Source organism: Solanum tuberosum, unplaced genomic scaffold, assembly GCF_000226075.1.
Source record: "Solanum tuberosum cultivar DM 1-3 516 R44 unplaced genomic scaffold, SolTub_3.0 scf00177, whole genome shotgun sequence".
NCBI lineage: Eukaryota > Viridiplantae > Streptophyta > Magnoliopsida > Solanales > Solanaceae > Solanum > Solanum tuberosum.
This window is the reverse complement of record NW_006239101.1, coordinates 935,789-962,123: the sequence shown is the minus strand read 5'-3', so window position 1 is coordinate 962,123 and position 26,335 is coordinate 935,789. Positions and strand designations below refer to the sequence as shown.

At 30.7% G+C, this 26,335-nt stretch overlaps 1 pseudogene; it reads left to right on the top strand.

The window, feature by feature from the left end:
• Nucleotides 1–3,537: 3,537 nt before the first annotated feature.
• On the top strand, nucleotides 3,538–8,392 carry LOC102591580 (transducin beta-like protein 3; annotated as a pseudogene).
• The last annotated feature ends 17,943 nt before the right edge of the window (nucleotides 8,393–26,335 follow it).

Here is a 26,335-nt window from a genome sequence, read left to right as displayed (position 1 = left end):
TCCTTTCTGCAACACCGTTTTGTTGAGGGGTCATCCTCACAGTGCGATGTCGAGCAATTCCTTCATTTTTGCAAAATTCATTGAACTCATCATTACAAAATTCCAAGCCATTATCCGTTCTAAGCCGCTTGACATGTTTTCCTGTTTGCTTCTCAATCAAAACTTTCCATTGTTTGAAAGTTAAGAAAACATCACTTTTATTTTTCAAGAAATAAACCCAAACCTTTCTTGAATAATCATCAATGAAAGTTAACATATACCTGGCACCACTTTTTGACGGGGTACGAGAAGGACCCCAAAGATCTGAATGAATATAGTCCAAAGTACATTTTGTTCGATGTATTGCTGGAGATTTGAAGCTGACTCTTTTCTACTTCCCGAACACACAGTGTTCGCAGAACTCCATGTTCCCGGTACTTTGTCCACAAAGAAGACCTCTTTTGCTGAGGATGGAAAGACCTTTCTCACTCATATGCCCCAATCGCATATGCCACAATTTGGTGATGTCGGAATCAGATTGGGTAGAAACTGCAGCAACACCTGTAACAGTGGATCCCAACAAAGTGTACAACGTACCAGATCTGCGTGCTTTCATGATCACCAGAGCACCTAGAGATATTTTCATAACTCCACCTTCACCTGTGTATTTGCACCCAAGAGATTCTAGAGTGCCCAAAGAGATGAGATTTTTCTTTAAGTCAGGAACATATCTAACATCAGTGAGAGTTCTTACCACACCATCGTACATTCTGATTTGAATTGTACCTTTACCAAAAACTTGCAGGAAGCATTGTTGCCCATCAAGACAACCCCACCTCCAACAGATTCGTATGTGGCAAATAAATCCTTATTGGGACACATATGATAAGAACAACCCGAATCCAAAAATCCACTCATCGTTAGATTTAAAACTATTACTAGTAGCTAAAAATATTGTTCCATCAGACTCATCAGCGGCTACACTTGCTTCAGCGGGGTCAGTATTTTGATGCTCATGTTTGTTTTCCTTATGCTTTTCTTGTTTTCAACTTATAGCATTCAGAAATAATATGACCTTTCTTATGACATTATTTGCACACCACATTTTTATATCTAGACTTTGACTTTGATTTAGACCTCTCACTACTTGATTCTTTCTTATTAGATCTACCTCTTACAAATAAACCTTCCCCATGGGTTACACTACTTTCTCCAGTAATATCTCTATCTATCTGTTCTTTTGATTTTAAGATAGATTTAATTTCCCTGTAAGAGATATTATCCTTTCCATAAAGCATAGTATCTCTAATATGCATAAATGATTGGGGTAAGGAAATAAGTAGTAAGATGTCTCATAAAACCAATGAAAAATTAACAGCTCTATCAGTATAATAACATGTATTTATATGAATATAAATGGCTTTGTAGCATAGCCAACTTGCAGTTAGATGGACCATTTTATGGTGCATGTTTAGCCGCTGCAACTTTGTTGCTTTCTTTGGCCAAACAAGCATCATGCTTGCTAGAACTTGGTATAGTTGAGGTATAGGTTTATGCTTTACTCTTTTTGCAACATGAGAGATACATAATGCTGCATCTTGATATACCCAACAGTGACTAGGGCTCCTTATATTTCATCTCAATGAATCCGCCACGGATGTGTGGGCCATTCCCTATTTCCACTCAATGAATCCACCATGAATGTGTGACCCGTTCCCTATTTCCTCTCAACCACACCAATATCATCACAGTAGTGGTACAACATCAATGCAAACACAATAGTGCAATGATCAAATATGAGGATTGTTAGGATCGAGAACTCGGGTAGTGCGGAATTTAGCCAAACAATGTTGTAATGACAATAACAAAGACAATAGTAAGTTGATAATAACGAAAGTAAAGCAATTAAAGAAGACACAAATTTAACGTGGTTCGGTCAATAGACCTACGTCCACAAGCGGAGAGGAGCAATTTCACTATATCAACAAGAGTACAAAAGAGAGTATAGAATTAGAGTAAATACTCTAATTAATCCCAAATACCCAAAGAGAATAACCTCACAAGATCACTCCAACAAAGGGTTCACACAAGTGTTTCCCAACACAAACTCTCCTACAAAATTACTCTTAATGGAAAGACAAAGAAAGAAAACAATGAAATATTTTCATATGCTTCAAGGTGTGTTTCAACTAATGTCTAAGCTCCCTATTTATAGAGAAAAAAATAGGCTTGTTGATGTCATGGATGATGTCTTTGGAAGATGCAAAATATTCAACATCTCAATGTGAATATATCAACTATGGTGGCTTCCAAATCTTTGACAAATATAGTTGCCAAATCTTGACAAATATGGCTACCAAATTTCCACATTAGTGGCTTCCAAATCCTTCACAAAAGAAAGATAAAATAACTTTCTTTCATCAAACAAAAAAGCCACATTACAGTTTAGATGAATACAACGTTGGGTAGATTGTATCATTTTCCGTCGTTACATAATGTCACACATTAGGAGAAACCGACAAGAAAAGGTAGGGTATAAAAAGGTAGGGTAAAGGATAAAATAAGATTATTAGATAATAAGCAAAGACAAATGAATGTGTGACAGTATTACCTAATTGGTATATGGGAATCAGGGTAGTATTTTTTGTTGTTGTTGCGCTTGTGGGTGTGATAGCTAGCAGAAGAATGGATGGATGGCAATTGATTCTAATACTTAAGGTCGAATCTTTCTTTTTTTTCATGACAAGGGAAACCGCAGCCGCTACCCTTTGGGTTCGCTCAGGGTAAAACCCCCGCTCCTATGCAATAGCTCAGCTCGCAAACCACACAGGAGAGGTAACCCGCACTAGGCAAGCCCGGTGCGACGAGCTCGATCCAGAAGGCAAACCCCTTGCTTTTGCCGACTAGGGGTTTCGAACTTGAGACCTCCAACATGAAAGTTCCAAGCCCAAACCACTGGGTCACCCCGAAGGATTGCTTAAGGTCGAATCTTGACTCGAAGGAACTATAGAAGATCCTGTATTGAAGTTCAAGCTGAAACATGTTTGAAATCTAAAACTGTTCAAGACTAGCTAAGTTGTAGTTTCGAGTGAAAAAGTTAGACATAAACTTCTCAGGGAACAGCAGACTTGAAAAAGGGGAAAAAAATGAAAACCTCGAATGCTGACTAGTGATTTTTACAGGGGCATGAAGGACCTGTGATGGGGATGGCTTGTGATGCATCAGGTGGATTGCTGGCAACATCAGGGGCTGACGGAAAAGTTCGTGTATGGGATGTGGATGGGGGCTTCTGCACTCATCATTTCGAAGGTCATAAAGGAGTTGTCACCAGCATTATGTTTCATCCTGACCCGAACCAGCTACAGATGAGATCTGGATTGCCATAATTACTGGCAATATTACGAATTGTGTCTGATTTCTCAGCTAACTGGCAAAACCAGAACACAGCTTCCATTTTCTTGGTCTATTGGGCTTCCCTTATTCTGATTAGTTTTGAATAATTTTTTGTGCAAGTATTTTAGTAGATCACATAGATTCACTTACATGTACATTGATAGTATGGGTGTGTATAAGTATCCCGTAAGATTGCAGACATCTTTTAGCTAGTTTTTGGTATATTTTAAAATACCACACTCAATGTTACAGTTGCTCGACAGGGATTCGTCAATGCACAGATTGCACCTGAAAAGCTGATTCATCCTCTTTTTCAGAATTCCGTTTATAATTTTAACAAGTATTTGATTAGGATATTCATTGAGCTTTTCTGTTTAAGTTTCACCTTGCTTGTCTAGTAAAGGCTTTTATGGTGTTCAAGATTTCAACACGCAATCATTATGCAGTCTCGTGAGTCTTTGTTATAGCATATAGAAGTGAAGCAAACTGCATTTCTTATTAGATGTTAGATATTGATGATGAAAAAAGGGAAGTTGTGATGGGAATGCTAAAGTAACTGCTTCTAATCTCTGGTTTCTCCTCTTTTTGTTTGAACTAATTAGCCTAGTGTTTTGTAATTGTCTATAGTTGTTCTCTGGCGGTGATGATGGTTCAGTAAGGGTCTGGGATCTGACACAAAAGACAAAAAAGAAATGTCTGGCAAAACTAGAGAAACATCAATCAACCGTCACTTCCATGGCAATATCCAACGATGGATGGACTTTGATCAGTGCAGGGCGAGACAAGGCATGTTCTTCATCGACTTATCTGTTTCTCTCACTTTATATTTGACTGTGGGGGTTAGGTTGAGGAAATAATTGCTACTTAGGTCATAAATATTAAAGAATATCTTGTTGTCAAGTAACTAATTGAATGTTTCTGTTAAAAGTCATCAGGTTGGAAGCTTTCTTTTTTTATTTTCTAGTTCAGAACACGTTTAACACCATTTGTGGCACTTTGCTGATACTTATACTGATACAAAAATAACAGGTTGTAAATCTGTGTAACTTGCATGACTACCGCTGCCTGACCACCATACCAACACTTGAGTCAGTTGAAACCGTGTGTTCAGAGGCTCCTTTTTCTGCATGTCTAGCTTCATCAAAACATCCACAGGCAAAGAAGAGAAGTGATGTACCATCAGTTAATTTCATCACTGTTGGTGAGCGTGGATTAGTGCGGATATGGAGTTCTGATAGGTACTTGAGAATCACTTTAATGTTCTTAAGATGATTGAATGTTCAACGTAATCAAAATAGTTGGCAATATGTATTATAGTGTGATGAGAAACTCAGAACTTCTCAAGCATTCTCTGTTCAATATTTTTTTTTTGCTTCAATCCCTCCTAAAATGCGGTGGCTTACTAAATCACTTGATATGCTTGTGTAACAGGGCACTGTGCCTCTTTGAACAGAAAACCTCCGATATCACCGTAAGCTCTGACAATGAAGATTCAAAGAGGGGCTTTATTTCTGCTTTGATTTTGCCTGCAAATCAAGAGTTGCTCTGTGTTACAGCAGACCATCAGTTTTTTCTATACTATCCGGAGGAATCTGAAGGTAGTATGAATCTATTTCTTAGGAAGAGGTTTGTTGGATACAATGAAGAGATTGCAGATATGAAATTTTTGGGTGACGATGAACAGTCCCTTGCAGCCGCAACAAATGTAGAGCAGGTAAGTTCCTTGATGCTTTCTGAGTTTAAACAAATGTAGAGTAGATATGATCTTAGTACTCTTTTCTGTTTCATTTATTGACACAGATTTAGAAACTGCCTTCTTTGGTGTAATACTGGTGCATGTATTTAAGTAATAGTTGAAATTCAGTTTCGATAAATCATTCATGTTATCACACTCTTTTCTGAGGTTCTAAAATGTTGCATATATATACTGCAGGTACGAGTGTATGATCTTCAATCAAAGTTGTGCTCTTATGTATTGTCTGGACACACTGATACTATTTTGTGTTTGATACCTGTGTATCAAATTCTGGAAGCAAGGACAACAATGTAAGTTTGTGATTTCTGCTCTTTAGACAATATGCAGCATTTGATGTATGCCGATTCCATTTCTCCTATTTGCTGGTTTACCAAGATTTTACTTCACTATTCAAGATTAACATCATTTATTTTTCTGCTATTCTTAATTCTGGTGTTTCCATAGGTTAGGTTATGGGATTGCGAGAACAAGGCTTGTGTTGGCGTAGACATAGGTCACATGGGAGCTGTTGGTGCTGTTGCTTTTTCCAAGAAAGAACGGAACTTCTTCGTTAGTGGTAGTAGGTAAGTGATTATCCCTGAACTCTGCAGTGGTCATATCCTTCTTCTGCATATGCATGTATAAACATGCGCTCCTCTTTTCTTAATCTAGTTATGCCACTATGATGATTCTGCTTGTTTGATATTTGTATTATGTACCGCGAATGAAGATTTAGTGCTGAATCGAGTTTGCCCTTGGTTCTGCTGACTTGAGTTGATATTTCTTTTACTGGTTGAGTGCAAATAAGATTCTGAGGAATAAAACCCTACATAATATTTCAACCAAAAACAAGAGATCAAAGATCTCTCTTCTATTGAGCTCTAAGGTTCAGTCTCCCTTTAACGAGCTGAATTCTATTCAAAATAGGTCGATCTAAGAGCTCACACAAATGCAAGGGAAATTCGACGTCAATAGGTTTAGATTTTCCTGTTCATCATCCTATGACTCGATTCTTCTCTTGAAATCTTAATGCAAACTAATCTAAATGTTTCTTTATCGCATTTTCTAGAAGTTATATCTTTTATCTTTCTACATTTTTCCAGTGACCGTACTCTAAAGGTATGGAATATGGACGCTGTCTCTGGAAACAATGAAGAAATTATAACTCTGAAAGCAAAAGCAGTTGTAGCAGCACATGACAAGGATATTAACTCTTTGGCAGTAGCACCAAATGACAGTCTTGTTTGCAGTGGTTCCCAGGTTGACATCTTATTAAATCTTGGCATAAAAAGCTGCCAAAGGAGACGTATTTGCTTCTTGTATATTTTCTGATCTCGTCATATTTTACTAGGATCGCACTGCCTGCATATGGAGCCTTCCAGACGTAGTGTCAGTGGCTACACTCGAAGGGCATAAAAGGGGGATATGGTCTGTGGAGTTTTCTCCAGTTGATCATTGCGTGCTAACAGCTTCTGGAGATCAGACGATAAAGATATGGGCCATATCCGATGGATCATGTCTAAGAACATTTCAAGGGCATATCTGATGGATCAAGTGTGTTAAGAGCATCGTTTCTTACCCGTGGAACCCAGCTTGCTTCTTGTGGTAACAATGACATCCCGAAGCCATTATAGTGTTGATTTCTCTGTTTCTCACTACCTACTTTTGCTAAAAGATATGACTGTCTCTCCAGATTCTGATGGTTTCATGAAGTTGTGGACAGTTAGGAACGAAGAGTGTATCGCAACATATGACCAACATGAGGATAAGGTGATCAAGTATTTATGTTATCTCCTATTCTCTTATCGTAGAGCATTTTCTTAATCAATATGCTGTTTTTCTCCTATAACTGGCAATCCAGATATGGGCCCTGGCTATTGGTAAGAAAACAGAAATGCTTGCAACTGGCGGTGGTGATGCAGTGATCAATCTATGGCACGACTCAACTGCTTCAGATAAAGAGGAAGCTTTTCGTAAAGATGTAAGTGTTAAGGTCTACGTACACTCTACCTTTCCCGGGTATGTTGTTGTTAATATTATGTTGCTCGTGCAGGAGGAAGGTGTTCTACGGGGTCAAGAGTTAAAAAATGCTTTAATAGATGCTGACTACACAAGAGCCATCCAGATAGCATTTGAGCTTCGAAGACCTCATGGCCTTCTAGATATATTTACTGAACTCCACAGGTAGTCCGTCCTGACTTGTCCATTTTTTTCATGTGATGGTTCTAAATTTATGTCAATGCGATTGTACATGTCACTTCTTTCGTCTTGACAGGAAGAGAGATGCAGGAGATCAGATAGCAAAAGCAGTTAACGCGCTTTCTAAAGAAGAGTTGCCTTTGCTTTTGGAATATATCAGGGAATGGAACACAAAGACACTTTTGCCATACTGCAAACTTTGTTCTTTCCTGCATTTCGATTACTAAGATGATTGAGGTACTGTTGGCCTTTAAAAATGCTTTAGTAGATTCATTGAATTACATAGTCCAGAAGATTAAGAGTGTACGTAGACCTTATCCCTACCTTAGAGGTAGAGAGACTGTTTCCAATCAAGAAAAGGTTGTTTCAAATAATTAGCTTGGCATATTGATCGGTCTTCATGATTTAGTTGATTGGCTACTTGTTCTCTAGTCATTTTGCTAAAGTCACGGGTTCAAGCCTTGGAAACAGTCTCTGGTAGAAATGCAACAATAGGCCCTTGTGGTCGGGCCCTTCCCAGGACCTGCATAGCAGAAGCTTTAGTGCACCGGGCTGCCCTTAGAACGTATATAAATGATCTCCTCACCCTTTTTTTCATGACATTTCTTCTTCTTTTATAGATAAAGGGCAATGAAGAAGTGCTTGAAGGTCTTATTGCTTATACTCAGAGACATTTCAACAGATTAGGAAGATTAGAAATAGAAAATCATATGCTGGGATATACTTCATATAGAATGTCAGCCATTGAACCAGAAGGGAAAATTGAGAACAAGGATGTCACACTTTGTACTGGTCAGATAATGAGCAAGACATTCAAGAGAAAAAATCATCAGAAAAGCGAAAATCGGATATATCAAGAGATGTCGCGGGTAAGAAAGTGAAGAGGTAGTAGACTGGACGTGGTCGTACAAGTAATTTAGAAATCAGATATAGGGACACTTGTAATCTACTACTCCTTCTGGACTACTTTACTTGTCACATTTTTTTTTGTAGTTTTACACGCCCTGTAAGAAATTATGTGTTTTGACTATCATAGCTTTATTTATCATCGTTAATTGTTTTTCCGCCAATTGAAATTGTAAGACAAAGCAATATGCACAATTTGTTAGACGACAAGGGTATATAATGCACCATTTTTTTAACGAGGGGTTATCAGCTCTAAATCGCAAAGTTGAGAGGAATATTTCCCCCTTTCCCTAATAATTTATATAAATTATTATTATTATTATTATTATTATAAGGTTGTACAAAGAGACAATGATAAAGAAATTCATTGAAAGGAAAATGGGAGAAGAAAACTAGCAGAATATTTGACAGCAACAACAGTTTTGAACCAAACTATTAACCGTTGACATTTTTATTTAATTTGAAGATACTTTTCACTCTTTTTCGTAAAGGAAATTGAAAGAAAGAGGAAAGGAGTCCAAGGAATAGAATGTACAACAACTCTTATCCTATATTTATGGGGTAGAGAGATTGTTTAAGTAGATGCTCAACTTAAAATAAGTATAACCAAAATAAGATTGAAAAGAAAATAACGATAATAAATAATAAGATAAACAAAGCAAATAAAGCGACGAACAAAGCTTAGGTGACAAAAGCATTAATAATATCATGAAACTCATTAAACAAGTGAACCAAAGAATTTCCTTTTCTAAGAGCAAAAAGAAAAGTAATGCAAGTAAAACACAAGACAAGTCTATTATTTGCAAAGGAAAAAGAGTTGGGCCACAAGAATTCTAAATTTGGTTGGCAAAATAGCAGCGGAAAAGAAAAAATGGCACAGCATATACTTTATTTTAACTAATTGGCAACATATAGCCCCTTTTTATGTTTATAACAAAAAAAGGTTTTTTAAAATTAAAATTGGCATATTTTGGCCCACGTTAATATATGGGAAGTAATTTATATTTAAATTAATTATTTTTTTAAGTTGGTCACAGCATGTTGCAGTTTTATTGGGAAGTGGGACTTTGTTCCCTTTTTTTTCTCCTCTTTTTTCATATACACGTTTTCTTTGATTGGTGAATATTTATTGATAATGTAAACATTTATATCATCCTTCTTCAATCCTTTTAAACAAAAGTGTTAAAAGTTGATGTTATATCTTCTCTAGAAGATTTGCATGTCTTCACTTTTTATATTATTGTTAAAAAAAAATTTTGGTTTTTTAATTTTTCAAGTTGAAAGTTTTTATATTTGGGCGAAAATTATTGATTGTGGGTATCAATTGCCATGGTTAAGAAAAATATTCCTAGAATTATTCCTAAAAAAGGAGATTTTGATTTTGATTTTGTTGAATCTCCACCCAAAACTTCAAATTTTAGTCATGCAGGTTCTTCACGGTATCCAATTCGTAGTAAGAATAATTTTAAAGGTAAACAATGTGAATCGGTTGGTGTTGTTGATAAAAAAATATTCAAAAAAGAGTTATTTCAGTTGAGGTTGCTAGAAGGAGAATGATTATAGGAAGTGATGAATCGTCTAACGTTGAATTTTTTTACTTGTGTAATGTTGAACATTTTAATTTCCAAGTGCAATCCTCATTTACACACTGAAGGAAGAATCTGGAATGTATACAAATTTTTAGTGAATGAATACACGGATATGTATACATGAATTTTTGTATACATGATTGTTCATTCAAATGATAAAAGCTCATGCATGTGAGAAAAGATTATTCAATTCAGTGTTTATATTTTTAGTGAATGAATACACGGATATGTATACATGATTATTCATTCACGTGATAAAAATCCAATCATGTGATAAAAGATAATTTTGTTAACTATTTACCTAGTATAAGTGATTGGATACATAAAGTATATAATTTTTGAAAAGGTATGCATTGTAATGGATAACATAGATTTATATGTCTAGTTATACTAATTGAATTGAATAATACATTGACACACTTGATTTGTTCACTTTAAACTGAAACTTCTTTCGAATTGCATAATTTTCAATGATAGACTTCAAAATCTTCTTATCCTTGTATAGTTGACCTTCTGATGGTACGTTAGCAGCATCACTTTCAATAATATTGCATTGTTGAAAATATGCAATCTCTCGAGCAGCCATGCCGTTATATTCAATTACATTCAAATTATATGTGTTGGTGTTACCATGAACTATTATTTCGGTATTGACCTCCCCATATTCTTCTCCATTAATTGGAAGTGTATGATGAATATCTATAGCTTTCCAAGTTATGCACAATGGATAGTCTTTGAAGTTTCCTGACTCTTTCTTCAATTCGATGTATACTCGTAATCCCATAGTGTTTCGTAACAATATCGGCATAGAATTGTCATCAATTTTATAATGAAAATCAAACGAATTCAAGGAAGTATCGACATTTAGATGGCTTGAAATCAAGCGAGTGAATCCGTTGAAATGTACGTTGTAATAACCATCCCCTCCATGGAATAGCGTACAAAATTATTTGCGTTATCCCATTCTCCGCTATGATGAATCAACACTATCAAAGATGCCATCTATTTGTTGATGTTTGTAGTAGAACCTCGTTGATTTTTTTATATTGAATACATGAATTTTTATGAATTGATGGAGTTTATGGATACTGAATCGCTAATTATCTATGGGGAGTTTATATGGTTTCCCACATTCCGTTTTTAATACTGTGTGTGGCGGTTAGTTTCACAAGAAGTTTTTTTTTTTTAAAAAAAAAAACCCTATTAGTATGCCGTCCATTAATATGGGCTAAATTGTGTTTATTTTTGTGGTCTATTAAATGCTATTTAATTATGGCTATTTGTTGCTAATTTTCCATAACATTTGTATATGCAAATTGTACACGTATACACATTCACACAAATTGGCAAAGCCAAGGTTTATCGTAAAATTATATTGTATATTTAAGAGTTAAAATAACTTTATATATATATAGAGAGAGAGTAGATATTAAACATATTAGCACATTGGGCTGGACTTGGAATTACTTGGGCCAACCATTGGATAAGCTAAGATGTGTTTTCTAGCCTAATGTTTATAGTGCAGTGAAGGGACGTTGCTTAACACTCTGTTTGGATCATTGTTACCTATTGTTTCATAATGTATTGTATTGTATTGTACTCTATTGTACTGTATTGTATGGTAGATACAATGTTTGACTAGACTGTTTGTTGTTGTTTAATAATATTTTTATTGTTTGGTTTGACTGTATCGTATTGTATTATAATTTATAAATTTACTAAAATATCCTTAAATTATTCTAGGGTAGGAGGTTTGACTAGAATTAAATAATATAAGGTAAATGGTAAAATAGTATTATGAAATATTATGTTAAGATATAATTGGAAAAAGAAATTAATTAAGTAACAATGGAAACACACCAAACTGGTTGTTCCATGAAATGGGGGTTTTCATTGTTATGTAACAATAGAATTTAACAATACAATACAATATATTTTAAGTAACAATCAAAACAAACATTGTAAGTATAGTAACGATACAATACAATACAATGGGTAACAATGATCCAAACAGAGTGTAAGAAGTTATTTATTTATGTATTAAATTTAAATTTTACATAATTTGTATTATATTTTATAGGAAAAACTATTTTATTAGACATACATTCATATCATATATACTAATTCTACTTATACTTTCAAATAAATACATATCTTACCACTAATTAAGAGTTTTCTACCAAATATATATGCTCTTATAGTATCATTGACTAATGAGTAATTTCTGAACAAGAAACATTAATGATACCACAACACTAAACATAGTATCATTGCCTGATTTAGTATTGAGTATTGAAACTATCCATTATCTTATCTTAACATTAATATAAGGGGTAGCTCAAGTGTGACGGTCCTAAATTCTGGGGCCTCAGAATAAATTTATTATTAATTTGATGATTTTATGTTCTCTTCAACTATATTAAATATGGAAAAAAAATTAGATACAAAAATAACTATCTACTTTTTAACATAAATATTTTAGAATTTTAAACTAAACTACTCAAAATCTTTGTAGCAATAAATAATATTTTTATAATAACATTTAAGCTGATATATTGAAAACACATGATTAATATCGATCACAGAAAGAAAGTTTATAATAAACTCTCAGCTCAAGAAACTCTATATTTTTTTTAAAATGACACTCCTTGTCACAAAGGAAAGGAGTGTGCAAGTCAACTTTAGTGAGATTATTTTGAATACATTTCAAAAAAAAAAAAAAAAGTTATAACATTCCTATTAATATAAAAAAAATGGTTATCTCAATAAAAAGTGTTCTTTATTACGATCTCAATCCAAGAACTTGGGATCGTAGTGAAGAACCCTTTTTATTGAGGTAAATCAATATAATGTCTGAAATACTGCATCAGTTTTAGACAATTAAAGCGAATAATTGTAAGAGCCTATTTGGATTGGCTTAAAAGTTGGTCAAACTTACTTTTAAGTCAGTTTTTAACTTCTAAAAGTGTTTGGCAAAAATAAAAAGTAACTTAAAATAAGTTTAAAATGACTTAAAATATGTTACGAAGTGTTTGGCAAGGTAAAAATATGACTTAAAATAAGTCAGAAATCAAAAGTAGGCCTCCCCCTACTTTTTATTTTTTGACTTAAAAGTCATTTCAATTTGACTTTTTATTTTTGACTTAAAAATTATTATTTTTAAGTCAATCCAAACGGGCTCTAAGTTGCCCACGTGGAATTGCAGGAAGAGAAACAGAAGAGATTAGAAGAGATGTTTGAATCAGATATCGACAATGTATTTGAGAATAAGTATGGAACAAAGGAAGAAATTTCAGAGGAGGGAGTTGTGGCATTAGTCATTACAGATTCTATAATTGAAGCACTGGACATGGCAAATGCAGAACTGAAGGGAATTGTTGAACATGAGGTTATTCCTACTTGATACAAAATTCATAATTATATTTAGAATCATATAAAAAAAAAAAAAAAAAACTTACAATGGCCTTAGGGATAATCAGGCTTGACTGATGACTTACACCACGTTAAGGTGACACTCAACCGGTGATTTATATTCCTTTCCAGTCCCATTGAGAAATATAACTGACTAATACATTTGGTATCTCTTTGAATTGTCAATTTTGATTTTATCTTTATATAAATAATCCTTGCGGGGGATTCTATTTTTGACATGAATTCATGTCTGACTAGCACAGGAAGTCAAGGATATCATCGATGTCAACCTTGCTACAATGGATCATTTCTTGGTAGGTCTTTTGTGATTTTGATTTTGTTAACCGCTTTTCCAAGTTCATGAGTATGTGATTAGACTATCTTTGTTTTTTACAACAATTGATGTCTTCTAAGTCGGATGTTGTATTTCGAGATACAAACACTAAATTATTAGAGATACGCGAAATGTATTGAAGCAATGGATGGAGGACATGTTTGGTACTGACTTATTATTACTATAGCTAAAGAGAAGAAGGTGGATCATTTTTTCTTGAGCCGAGGGTCTATGGTGATGTCTGCGTATATTTTACGCTTCCAAGATCCTACTTTGTTTTAGATTGGAAGTATTAATAAGGAGAAATATTTTATCTTAAAATGACTATGAAACTACAAATACAAGTGTAAAAGTGTAGCTGAGGTAATAATAAGTCATGACCAAACATGTCCTCTATCTAATTTCTTCTGTTTCTTCTTTCTCTTCTTTTCTTGTTTTGTGTCTTCCCTTGCTTCAATACATTTCGCATTGTGTGAGCGTATCTCAAATAATTTAGTTTTTTCATCTCAAAATACTATATCCGACTTTGAAGCTTTTAATTGCTGACGAAAAAAGAAATAGTCTAATCACACATCCTTATGAACTTGGAGAAACGTTGATATGCTACAATTTAGCAAGGTTGACACTGATGATATCCTTGAGTACATATATGCACCATTTTTTTAACAAGTGTTATCTTCTCTAAATCGCAAAGTTGAGAGGAATATTTGTCCCTTTCCCCTAATAATTTATATAAATTATTATTATTATAAGATTGTACAAAGAGACTATGATAAAGAAATACATTGAAAGGAAAATGGGAGAAAATTAGCAGAATATTGACGGCAAGAACAATTTTGAATCAAACTATTAACAACAGATGACAATTTAATTTAATTTGAAGATCTTTTAAACTTTTTTTTGTAAAAGAAATTGAAAGAAAGAGGAAAGGAGGCCAAGCGGATCCAAGGAATAGAATGTACACTAGATCTTATTGTACCTAATTTTATGGGGTAGAGAGATTGTTTAAATAGATGCTCAACTCAAAATAAGTATAACCAAAATAAGATTAAAAAGAAAATAATGATAATAAAATAGTAAGATGAACAAAGCAAATAAAACAACAGATAAAGTTTACGCGACAAAAGAAAATTAATAATATCATGAAACTCATTAAACATGTGAACCAAATAATTTCCTATCCTAGAGAGCAAAAAGAAAAGTAATGCAAGAAAAAAAAGAGTCTATTATTAGAATTCTAAATTTGGTTGGCAAATTAGCAACCAAAAAAAACTTGCAAATTGTACATGTATACACTCACACAAATTGGCGAAGCTAAGATTCGTCGAAAAATTATATAGTATATTTAACGAACAAAATATTTTTTTACGAGTAGATATTAAACATAATTGCCCATTGGGCTGGACTTGGGGTTACTTGGGCCAACCATACGATAAGTTAGCCCGATGTTTATAGTGTAGTGAGGGGACGTTTAATTATTAGTTAGGAGGTGATTTATTCATGTATTAAATTCTCCATAATTTGTATTATATTTAATACTATAGCATTTTCTTAATGTATAGAATTCAACCCATCAAATATATAGTGTCTGGTTATAAATTTAGAATTTCATAAAACTAATGCATATGTAAATTATGAGAGAATCTATGTATTACCTCATTCTTCGATATAAGAAAGTTTAAAAGGCAAGAATGATAAGCATTTGGGCCTCTAAAGCAAGATTAAAATGTCCTCTTGGATAAGAAGACCTAAAATACCAGTCAAGTTTATGCAAAATAAAATATGAAATAACTAATACATGAATAATTAAACTCTGAATAACTCTAACTAGCAACCATACAACCCTTTGCATTATACAATTCATAAATAAAATTCAGAATAACGTCATAAAATTTCATTTTGTGAAATTTAAAATTATAAAACAATAACTATTTTATTGTCAGCGAGCGTGCTATACTCCTTTCTTTTCATTTACAATCTTAAGTTACTATACAAAATCTCATCAAAGTACGTGATGTAGTGAATATGATTGATCCTTTCTTAATCCTTGATATAGAGCGCTACTCTTTCTGTAATGAAATCCTACATAACACGAATTCAATATAATCGAGTTTTAATATTGGACATCTTTTTTTTTTTTAAAGTTACCATATAAAATTTCATTAAGTGGCAGACATATCCCATGGATCAATCAGACAGAGAAAAACCTAAACTGAACTTTTTTGTTTTTAGATGTGATGTGAACTCTGCATTGAGGGCCACAAGTATATAGATCACATAAAATCTAAATTTTCAAAATAAACAGAAGTTTTTAATTATATGGTATTAAATTAAGATATATAGAATATATTAAATTATTATTTAATTTTATGGTTTTTCATATATCATATGAAAAAAAAAATGAAATATTTTAGTTGAAACAGACTAAAAAGAATAAAATAAATAAATAAAAATAATTTGGAGTATTGTTTTCTCCTATATTACATTCTTATATTAATCATTAAATTAATACAGTTGAAGACAACTGTAAAGATTATTTTCCCTAACATGTAGGCCAAAAATAAATATAAATAAACGTTTAATAAGTGGCTCAATTTTGTTTCAACTATTTCACGAGTTTTCACTATCATTGTTTTTTAGTGTAGAGATATGTTCTACTAATTCTTTTCCATTGATGAATGATGATGTTCTCTAACCACTCAAACTCAACATGATAAGACTTGGACTAATCGTAGCGGATTTAGAATTTGACATTTATAAATTTTGAATTTTATAATATGTATATATTTCATGAATTTTTTTTAATAAATATATGTAGAGCCTGTTACAATAAATTTATTATAAGTAGCATTTAAGCATAAACTATGAAAATCTCAACTTATAATTTTTGCTTTTTTTTGTTATTGTTACTTTTATTTTAATATTACTTTTTTACTTTATTCAAACACTATAAAATGTTTAAACATTATTTTGATTCAAAAATATTTTAAAAAAACCAATTCAACGGACTTATAATTTGAACTAAAATTATTAAATTTTATCGAAATTGTACTTCTTTTCTTAATATTGATTCCCCCCCCCCCCCCCTTCAAATGGAGTCATAATTATCCACACCCTACCATTATGGTGCTTTCACCTCACCATTCACATTTTTGTTTATCATTTGATATCTAATTTGAATTTGTGTTAGTCAAATTCATTAAAGGAACAAATCACTTCATACCTAGAAAGATATAAATCTCAACCATTCCATTATATATGGACAAAAAATTTGAGATCTCTAAGAGTAAAAATCTCTATTAAGTATTCATCTAATACCACGATTTTGATTGGTTAATGAAAATTGGAGATATAGTTAGGTAGGTACTACCTAGAAAAAAAAGATAAAATTGTTTCTCAGTTTGACAAAATATGAATCTATCATGTTCATTTTATTGTAACATAGGGGACAATTTACAAGGACTTGTTAATTGATAATGACACTTTCTTTTTTTTAAATAATAATAATTGTTATTAGGAAGACATAGTAATATACAACTTTCAATTTCACTTGAAATAAATGTTTGAATTTTTTATGAGTGAAAATTATTATGCAATTTAAATAGCAATATCTCCTCAAATAAAATTATTATTTATCGTCAAACTATTCGATGTTCAAAATTTATTAACCTAACTTATGTACAATAATTCATGTCAGATAGATGCACTAAAAAGGATAAAATACTTTATAATTAATTTAATAAATAATATAGAAGTTAATCAGTATTAGTAAGTCAAATTAAACCCCAAACTAGGTGTCGACTTTATTGACCCCCACACCCTCTTAGCTTCTTCCCTTCTATAAGCAAATTAGCCCCCACAGCCTTTTTGGAGTCAACAACAACTAGTTGGTGAGTTTGAGCTAAATTGTCAATTCTTAAGGATTATATTTTTCAAAATGGTCAAATTTGTTTGTGTTTTATATTGATAAAAAAAGGTAAATTCATGATGGTTAGATTAATATTATCGTATGAGGCAGAGCGTTGATCAGTTAAAAATATTCACGTTTAAAGATGAATATAACAGAGTTGAAAAATGCTCAAATGAATGTATGAACGAAGAGATGATTCGGAAGGAAGTTATACGGGGCAAGGTGGAGTTACCCCATGACAGAAAAAATGAGAAAAATGAGACTGAGATGATTTGAGCATGTGTGAAGAGGGGATGCGTGGATGCGCTATTAATTAAGGAGGTGTGAGAGGTTGGTTGGAACATGAGTTAAGAGAGATATGCACACAGAGGTAGGATAAAGAAGAATTGAGGGAGGTGATTAGAGATCATAACATTGCACAACATTAGCTTACTGATTGAAGACATCATCTTAAATAGAAAGGGGTGAAGATTGATGATTAGGCTAGAAAGTTACTCCCTCCGTCCACAATTAATTGTCATGGTTTTCTTTTTTAGAGTCAAACTATAAGAATTTTGACTAACATTTTACGATGTATATTTTCATCATATTGATATGCAAAAAATTGCAATTTATAGTACTTTTCGTATAGTTTTTGAATATCTAATTTTTTTAAAAAAAAATATCGAGTTAATGTAATCTAATTTAACTTTAAAAATTAGTCAAATTAACTTTCGAAAAGTGTAACATGACAAATAAAAGTGCACAGAGAGAGTAGCTAGTAGATAGTCGTGTTACTGCACTTTGTGTGGGAGATGTTGGGGATCGTCTCATCTACACTTCTCCTTATTATTATTATAATTATAATTATTATTATTATTTAATAATCACATTATTCTTTTAATCTATGGTATTATTGTCTGTTGCTTCACTTGTTTTGTATCTTATTATTTTTGACATTACATTTTCTTGTTACCATGCTTCAAATTCTTTCTTTGTCTGTCGAATAAAGAGTTTATCAGAAATAACATTTCCACCTGATAAAAATAATAGATTAGTAAGATTTGTATATATCTTACCTCTCGTAAACTTATCCGACATATTGTAGTAAAGAATTTGGACTTCTAGATTCGATCAATTTCATATCTCCATAATTGGCCGGTTATGAGCAATCGAGACAGTTGGTCAAAATTGAACAATTTAAAACAACACAAAAGCACATTAATTTAGATCATTTCCCTAAGTAGTCGCAACGTCAAGATATTTACGGATGAAATTTAAAATATACAAAAACAATTATACGAAGAAATTAAGAAAATTCGATATATTTATATTAAATTAATGTTAATATAAATTTTTCAACGAAAAAGGTTCAAATGAACCAGTTGCGACCCTAGCTCGATCCCTAATAGATAGCCCTTGCTTCTAAAAGAACTTTTTTTTTCATTCACTTAAATAATAAACCAGTTTTCTTATTGGTTGTAATTATACACAAGTTGACATATTATTTAATTGGATCAATATTTTGGCATTAACTTCAACATGCAAAAAGTAGCCACTGGCCAATATAAAGAATTATTATGGATGGAGTCCATATCAATAAAGCAAAACATTATGGCTAATTAATTACTTATATATAGACTCATCCCTCTAGAAAGCTAATACTAATATGTAGAGTACACAATTTAATAATAGTACTTACTTTATGGCTAATTAACTAGATTTAGCCCTTTGAAACACAATACAATCACAAAATGAAGATAACGGAGATGAGAATATTGTATGAATGTGTAGACATATTAAGATAGATAAATTAGGAATGAGGTTATACGGGGAAAAATTGGAGTGATTTTCGTGACGAATAAGAATATGAGGGAAGTAAAATTGAAATGGTTCAAATATATAAAGAAGAAGAGCGGAGATGCACCAGTGAGGAGGTGTGAGAAGTTGATTATAGTAGGTTTGAGGAGAGGTTGAGATAGGTCGAAGAAGAATCAAATTCCGTTTTATCTAGTTCACTTATAAGGAGTGGTGATTAAACAGGTAGAAAAAAAGGAACAATTGATAACTGAAGTGTGTTTTAATAAATAGTTGGCGATAGTATAGGTAAGAAACTTCCACACCTAATAGTTCAGAATGAAACTTGAAAATCAGATTTATATTTTTATATTTTTTTTATAACAACCAATAAGGATTGTGTTCGAATAATAAGTATTTTTTCATCATTAACCATGAAGTGTTGTGTGTCAGATTCAAGTATCTCAATTCCATATACAAAGTAACCCCTATTAGGAAATACCCCCCCCCTCCCTAACCATCACATTCACCACCACCACCCCACATACAATATGAAACTTCCCAACATGAATTTAAATTTAATCAATATACAATGTGGATATCAAATATCAAACGAAAATTCAAATAAAAAGACTTTGTACTAATAAATCATCAACCATGTTTAAGAAGAGTAGGTGTGTCCATATGGAAATGTCCAAAATAAATTGTAACTTATTTTTGGCATGTTTATTCCTTTTCAATTTCCATGCTGAAAATGATATATTTCCCAGAATCAACTTTAATCATACAAAACTACAAAAAAAGAAAAGACAAGATGCTAACTTTCACATATTTTTTTTCTCAAGTTTACATCACCCACAAAAAACCCAGAGCAATAACACCATGAAACAAATTTATTGTTAAAAAATTGAACCAAATAATTGCTTTCTTGAATATATATATATATATATATATATATATTTTTATTTCTTTTGGTGGAAAAAATCTAATTTTTTTTGTGGATTGTAGTTGAACAACTGAAGTTCAAACATTTTTTTTATAGGAAGAATCATTTTCTAACCTAACTGTGAGTATATCGTTAAATAAAAATTGACTTTGCTATTCTTTGTTTGCTATATTGGTGAACTACGAGGAACTGTAAGATCAGTGAGAGTTTTCTACATATAATAATATTTTTAGCACTATGATTAATTATATCATATGATTGGACTATATTAAAATTCTAATATACAATTTGTGTGCATAGGAGATGGAAGTTGAACCCAATTAATCAATAGAGTGCCTTGGAACTTTATTAGTATTACTGGGCTTTTCATGTTTAAATCCAAATGAGTGGGAATACTTAGATTCAATTGGGCTTTTCTAATTTAACCGTTTGGCCATATTTTATTGTGAAAATTGAAAAACGTTGTTTTACTTTTCAAAGTGAAAAATAAAAATTGAAACTAGGATTGTGTCCGATCATGAATACAAATTGGATTTCAAGACAGAACTTGTTGTCAATTGAGAATGTTCACTGACTCTGCATTCAGTACCTTTTGGTCCATATGTTACAAGTGATTGATTGATATTTTTAACATCTAAAATTAGAGTATAGGGCCAACAATATTATCTATGAGCCACAATTCCATCAGGGGGGAGGAAAATGGCAAAAATGATCCTTTATATTTGGAGTAGATTTATAAAGTAATCCCTAAAATAATTTTTAAGCAGTTTTGGTCCTTCAAACTCACTTTTGATCTATGTTAAATATTTATTAAACATTGGTTGTTAGATTTAACAAGAATTGTTAAAAAATATTTTTTTTTAAATAATCAAAAGCATCAAGAAAGTGTTATTAAATCACAAAAACTGCAATAACAAAAACAATAATTTCAGACACTTAAAATAAACCAAAATAACATAAACTATATTTTAAGGATATTTTTGTCAATGTCTTTGATCCATTAGAAATGTAATTTAGATGTCTTTGATCCATTAGAGATGTAATTTTAGTACAAATATCTCATCATAGAGCATAAAGGCCAGAGAAAAAAATTATAAAAATATTTGGAATTAATTATTTTAATGGAGGTGGAAATTAAAAGGACGGCAATGGCTGCTATTAAAAGACAAATATAGGATAATTAGAGCTGGAAAATTTGAAATTCATAACTACTAATAATACAATAACAAAATTATACATCATAGTTTTTATAATGCTTAATTTACCGACAAATTATTCTCTAATACAAAAGTCATTTTCATTTAAATTATAAAATTTGAAAATTTAACTTATCGTATTTTAAAAAAAGAACTTCAATCTTTTATATTCTAGATATTTTATTTATCGATTAATTTGAATGCACGTCATGATTTATCATCTAAGAAGTAAAGTATTGCCTACTTGTCACAAATCATGTGTTACATATTGTTCATTTTGTCTCAACAAGTCTTACGAATATATTTTTTGGGCTACGTCATCATTAAATTCAAAAAATGAGCATTTCATGTGAATATATTTGTGATATGCCTTATAAAGCATGTCATTCCTTCTATACTACAAAAAGAAAAATTGAAATTAACTACGAAATTTTTTTATTAGTCCGTTGCTAATCATGATTTGTGACCAATTTTGTAATTTAGCTATATAATTTGTTCATCACTAATTTTTATTTTTAAAAATATTATGTGATATATATCCTCAACAATCTTCCCTCAGTTATAAATATCACACTCCCAAAAATATAACAGAAGTCTAATTCGAAATCTCTAATTATAAATAGCGAAATACTTACCCATCACAATCGGTAGGCGTGAACGTATTTGCTACAATTTGAGTAGTCATTGTCATGGAAATGTCCAAAGATTTTTGTTTTAAAAATGTGAATTTGTGGGACTATGTAATATATTTTCCATCATGAGAAAATGTGTGGTGGATATATTATTGTAATTTTTTACAAATCGTCATAATATGTTGATAAAACTTTAATCAATACATATTGCATCAAACAACAATAACAATAACATATTCAATGTAATTTTATAAATAAGATTAAAATAAATAGGATATATACATATTTTATCTCTACCTTATAAATATCGACGAAATTCTTATTATTAAAATGCCCTTATAATTAAAGCTTAATAGAACAAAATTGTGGTCCAAAATTTTGAAATGGTCCAATTTTGTAAGGCCTAGATAAAAATGCCGAGCTCATAACATAATATCTAGTCCTTTATATTCTCACCGACTTTAAGATTTGTCTTTCTATTTGATTAGCATTTTATTTTTATGTATTTATTAATTAGAATTATACACATTATTATCAATTAAAACATGTTATGATTTACGATTTATTGAGATTAACTTGTATAATTAAAAAATATGACATATTTTAAATATTTAACTTATAATGTACATTTGAGAATTTATATACACTAAAATCATTCAAATTTTGAACAAAAAATATGTACTAATATATTATTTGACTCTTTATCATGCAATAATAAGATGCTCAATTGAAATAATTAAGTCATAATTTAAATATTTAAATAATAAATACGGATAAATTTAAGAGACCGTCAATATATTAAATTTTTTAATTTCTAATAAAGTGTATGGTGGGTTTGATGATAAATATAATGAATTGTGGTATATATTCAAAGTAAGAGAAAAGACGTTTAAAGTGTGAAGGAATATCGTAAAGGCATGATACATTTAATGATTGGTCTGTCTTTATTTCTCCATTTTTATTCGATACTTATAGTAAGTTCGATTAAATTCATATTTATATATATAAGCATTACTTTTGGGCGCGATACTTTTAGCAGAATTTTCATCATTTTCAGTTTTTGGAGACTTAAATCCGAGATTTTCAATTAAGAGTTGATATATTTTAAACCACCTCACAATAATACATATTAATTTTAATGATCAGTCTATTAGTTACTTGTCCTATTAAGTATCATGTACTGCATTCATTTTATTATATTAATTATAAATAATTTCAAATTATTATTTGTCAATTTATAAAATTAAGACAATATTTTTATTTTACCTTTATATTTTATTCATTTTAAAAGTGTAAAATAAGTTTAGAAAATTCTAAAAATTAATAATTAAGATAATAAATTAATAAAATTATTCTTTTTACGAAAGAATATATATATTCAACGTACATAATTGACTTTTTGTGCTTTAACATATTCCCCTACAAAGGTATTAGCTACTACTCATCTAAATGGAACATGGCATCTAGAGTATTACTTAATTTCATTTTTTTAATGATTTTATGCAAGGACGGAGTATATTTACGGATTCACTCGAATTTAATAAGTTTAAATATATATTAATTTAGAATCTAATAATTTAAATAAAAATAATAATTAATAACATATAAGAAACAATTTTTCTATCCTATATAAATAGAAATAAGATCGGAATACACATTTACATTTTTGCTAGACTCGAGTTATAAGATTACACTAAAGCTATTATCTAAAATTTACTCTTAAAAACTTACCAACTTTCTAAAAGAATATTGTTAATTTCTAAACCAAACATAGATTCTATTAACTAATTATTGTTTCACCTAATATATACATATTTCCACCGTCCAATTTATTAGTTATATTGTTCCTACCTTTTTCTAATTAGCACAAATGAACGATAGATTAATTAATGCACAAAGGTGGCTAGATATTATGGGTTCATTTTTTTATATTTATTAAAAGCAATGTAGTGGTATGATTTCTTAATAATTGAACTTATTATATAATCTTCTCAAACAAAATACAATTTTTTTTTAAAAAAAATCTTAATTAATTTTTTGTATTACATATGTTGTTGCTATTGGCCGGCTAATTAAGGATAAGAATATATTCCTGAATTAAGTAATTTATTATTGAAACAATAAATAAATAAATAGTTCGTTCCCTTTCATAGATAAATCTCTTCTTTCAACTTGTTTAGCAATTTAAATAAATAAAACATGTAGTTGTTGTTAGATATAAACAATTATGGACTATGTCCAATGTTTTACAGTCCAATATTATTATATTTATCTTAATTTAAATTTTTTTAGTATGTTAGTAAAATTTACTATAATTTCATGCACTATCTATGTCTAAGTGACAAAATAAAAATAAAAATCGTACAGTCATTTCTTATGATTTCAACGGTTTTTAGAGTAAAAACTTATTCGATATTTTCACCATATCACATCATTTATTAGCTATATGGTGAAGCTAATTTCTTACCCGGGGTCAATTATTCATTTTGCGGCTTTACTATTCTGGATTTCTGCAGAAAAGTTTCACATTAGGAAAAAACACTCTTTATTAATGGCGGTGCTAGAATTTTTATTAAGAAGGTAGAAAATATGAAAATTAAACATACGAAAAAGTCAAAGAGGGTTCAACATCTATTATATATGCATAAAAGAATAATTTTAATCATATATAAATAATATAACTTTCTGTCGAATGAGGTCCGAATGAATTTTCTTGTCCTTATCTAGCTTTGCGCCAACTCTCTATTAAAAATAATTTTATATTTAGAGTTCGAACTCGAAACAATGGAGAAATACTTATTGTTCTAGTGGCACAACCTTTGGTGGTGTGATAAAATAATATTCCACATTTACCTATGCCTAATATCTAGGTTTATTTTTTTCCCCAATGTAAAGTTGCTTGGTGGCCCTATATTAGTTGTTAATAGAAAATATTTAGGTAAACATCATATACTTACCTACTCAAATTCCAAAATTGCCCTTGACTTCCTTCTCTCTAAAATTCCATATTAATTATTAAAGTATTTAGGTAAAAAAAACTGAAATAAACTTTAAAATTCTTATCTAGTGTATAATAATGATAATGCATTCACCTAACTAACTAATCATATCTTATTTCCACAAGTGTTGAAATAAAAAAAACACTACTTCTAATGATGGAATTCCAATTGTCTATATTATAGCAAGAAGACCAAATTTATTCTTTAAATAATTTTTTTTTCAATATTCAATATCCGCATCAAAATTTGATCATCAAATTCACAACAAGATTCATTTTCTGGGGGAGACTCCTATAATTTTTTTAAAAGGCTCGAATCCGAAATTTCTAATTAAGAGGAGAAGAAATTCCAATCATTTCATCACCCAAATAATATCCAACTTTGTTATTATTTTATTCTAAAATAAGTGTGAATACATTTTAATCAAGTGCTTATCAAAGAGAGAAAAAAAACTCTTTTAATAGCCTTAATTTTTTATTACTATATATATTATTATTATCTTTCAAATGTGGGGTCTAGTGTCATTTCAACAGCCACAATTAGGCAGGTTCTGTTAAAAATATTTTTGTTACATAATGGGATGTTAGTATGAAAAACAGTGGACTAGAATTTAGCTGTGACATGGTTTAATTTTTTAATAATTAAATTAAACAAAATCATATTATCCAACTAGTCATTATAAATACTAATTATATAGGTAAGTGGAACACTAAATACATTTAAGCTAGGTTGTTCGTATTTTTCAAAATATCGATAAATGTATGTTGAATTCTTCAAAAATATGTTATTTTCAAATGCGATAGCATTTTCAAAGAGCTTGAATAACATAAAGTTTATTTGCAAATTACAGCACACATAAATAAAGGTTAAACATAATTAGCATTCTAAACTTTAGTAGGGTTTCCACTTAAGTTTAATCCTAATTAGTAAACTTCTAATAGGATTTAAGTCATTTATCATTTTGTTACAAATAAATAAAAAATGCTCTTAACCGTCTGATGACTTAATTTAGAAAGTTGTCAAACGAGTCCATATATGAATTGTGATGGAATGGTTTAGAATTTGATACATATCTTGGTAACCTTGTAAAATTAGTTATTGTACAAAAAATCCAGCATAAATACTACGGAAAAAAAAAGACAATCTAATATACTAAACTCCTGTTATTCACGAGATCTGAAGAAATGTCTGACCACAAAGTTTTATTGCATTTTTGTAAGAAATTATTTCCACAATTTAAAAGTGTACGGCTTAATTATATGACAACAACTTTATAAGTTACGTCACACTAAAATTATCAAAATAAAATAAAAAATTATTACACAATGGA